Source organism: Hipposideros armiger, unplaced genomic scaffold, assembly GCF_001890085.2.
Source record: "Hipposideros armiger isolate ML-2016 unplaced genomic scaffold, ASM189008v1 scaffold_165, whole genome shotgun sequence".
Taxonomy (NCBI): domain Eukaryota; kingdom Metazoa; phylum Chordata; class Mammalia; order Chiroptera; family Hipposideridae; genus Hipposideros; species Hipposideros armiger.
Window position 1 is genome coordinate 302,390 of NW_017731515.1, and position 2,741 is coordinate 305,130.

General features: G+C 32.9%; 1 pseudogene; it reads left to right on the plus strand.

Annotated features, from left to right (window-relative positions):
* Positions 1-2,506, plus strand: part of LOC109387649 (BCL2/adenovirus E1B 19 kDa protein-interacting protein 2-like) — a 9,376-nt pseudogene extending 6,870 nt beyond the window's left edge.
* Positions 2,507-2,741: the final 235 nt, after the last annotated feature.

A 2,741-nucleotide genomic window follows, 5' to 3' on the forward strand; every position in this document is an offset into this window, starting at 1 on the left:
TGGCTCTGTGTTGTCAGATGGTTTGGGTGAAATTGGGGAGACCAACTTAGATGGCTTAGACACACCATCAGAAAACAGTGATGATTTGGAGTGGGAAGAGAATCTTCCAAAACCCAAAACTACTGAAGTTATTAGGAAAGGTTCAATTACCAAATACACAGCTGCAGAAGAAAAAGAAAATGAACGATGCTAGCGTGTGTTCAGAATCAGAGAACAGGACCACAGGGTTGACATGAAGGCAACTGAATCCTATCAGCCAAGGAGGATATCATAGGGATGGATTAAATGCCATTGCTGTGTATGCTGTCTGTTTTATGCCTGAAAGTGGTCAACCTAACTATAGAGACCTGATAGACAATCTCTTTAAGTATATTATTGGTATTTTGGAGCTGTTCATAGCAGAAAACTACATGACAGTTTATTGAAGTGGTTCAACAACTCGAAGAAAAATGTCCAGTCTGGGATGGCTCAGGAAATGCCAGCAAACTGATAGAAGGTTACAGGAAAACCTAAAACCTCTAATCACCATACATCCCGCTTGGTTTATCACTTCTGTGTGTTACAAGACCATTTATTAACTCAAAATTCAGTCAAAAAATTAGATACATCTTTAATTTGATAGCAGTAGTGGAACTTGTCCCCATAGAACGTGCTGGCGTACCAGAATGCATAAACAGCAGGTTTTGTTTTATTTCTTTATTTGTATTGGATCTCTATATATTGATGAGCAAGAGGTAAATATTTTGCAATACTCATTTTTCCTCACCTCATATATTATAAATATTTTGTAACTTCTCTTGTTTTTGTAACAAAGTAAAGGGAAGGAGCTGTTTTCCAACACCTTCCCCATAAGTCACCATTTTCTTCAGGATATCAGTTGAAGAAGTAGGAAGCATGATTTCTGGTTGTGATTCATTTATATTTGGAAAGACTGGTTACAATCTAAGAGGCAATTTTCCGATTGGTCAGCACTAAAGAACATTCTCCAAATTTAAACATGCTGCTCTCCTAATTTGAGTAAGCTCATCATGACATTGAATGATTATATCACTAGAGAAATAAAATATTATTTATATCATTATAGCTTTAATACTTTCCAGTGGCTGGAAGTTATTCTGTTTACCGAATTCATTTCCATCTAACTTTTAAAAGGACTTGGTAGAGGCTGTTAACACAAATATCTCAGCTTCACAGTGCTATAAATTAGAAAAAAGTTTATTTGTTCTGTTTATCTGAGGTTTTAGTTTGTTTAATGCATCAATGCCAGATTTCTTGTCAGTTTTGACTTTCTACGTTAGTGTATTAAATATTTTTTGGTTTATCATGCAAACTTACATGATTTTATTTTAGTACCTTGTTTTGAGTTTTTGTTCATCTACGTAACATGTATATTTACTGAAATAACTCCCGTGCCAAAGCATGAAGAAAAAAAGTTTAAAAAAAAAACACAAAATGTTTATGCACACCCTGACTGGGTTGCATCTAGACTAGTTCATTTGCCCTACACAGACTAACTCTTCCTTACTGATTGGTTAGAATGTAAACAAATAATAGCATTTGTAAATAAAAACATACCCCATAATCCAAATACAGACTGAATCCCACGTTCTTGATGTTGAATATGGCTTGAATTTAGTCTTTTTAACACCATATATAATGACAATTAGGAATCACAGGCTACAATCTGTCCTCTTCCTTAAGAAATTACTAAGAATACTATTTGAAAAACTAATTACTTTTAAGACTTTATCCGTTTCACTATATTTTTTAAATCTCTTAACTTGTCCTTCTGAAATATTTGTGTGCTTTTTTAAGCAATCAATTTATTTCCCTGGGGTTGATGATTGTATTTGCAATACACGTATTCTTTGGCTAACTAACATTGATTTCCTTGTACGCTTAAATGGCCTGCTAACCACTCAAAGTCTCTGTGTGATAAAATAGCTAAAAGTTCAATGTACCATTTAACAGTTAAACACTCTGCTTTCCATCTTATTTTTAATTTTGAATACTTCTGCTTTGAATATAACAAACTATTACCTATTAATATCCTGGCATAGAAGATGAAAGGCAAGGTACAAAACAGTTACATTTTTTTATGGTGATTTTAAAAAGCATAGGATTTGGATCTAACTTGTTAATGGACTTTTTAAATATTGAGAATTAGCAATACAGTTTAATACAATCTTTCTTAAGAGTTAACGTGAGAATCCTATATGTGGTTATCATTTTGACCATTCTAAGGAACCAATTGTAACCGGAACAGGAACATTCTTAACTTTGGACATATTTTGCCTCTGTTGATGAGCAAGAATTCAGCTGACCACATGACAGCATCACAGCTTTACATTTCTACATGATACAGTTTAATAAACATTTTAACATAGAGATATACACAGTGATGTTAGATCTTGCTCATTTCTCATTCCTTTCTAGGCCTTGGTGTGTATTTGCCAGACAAGTGGCTGAAACTAAATATGTGATCTGCAATTGTAGGATATTTTGAAGCCAGCTTCTTCAGGGATTTCAAAATGAATTGCCTTTATTGATAAAATTAGCCATATTGTACCATTTTTACAAAGCTGTTAGTATTTAATTAATTACCTGTTAAGTAATTTAGTAATTAAGTAATTTAGTGGAACTATACTTTTATTTAAATGTATTGCTTGAAACCTACCATTACTTTTTAATCTTCTTTTTTTGTTTTTGTTTTTGTTTTTATCAACTTTTGTTTAACCTGA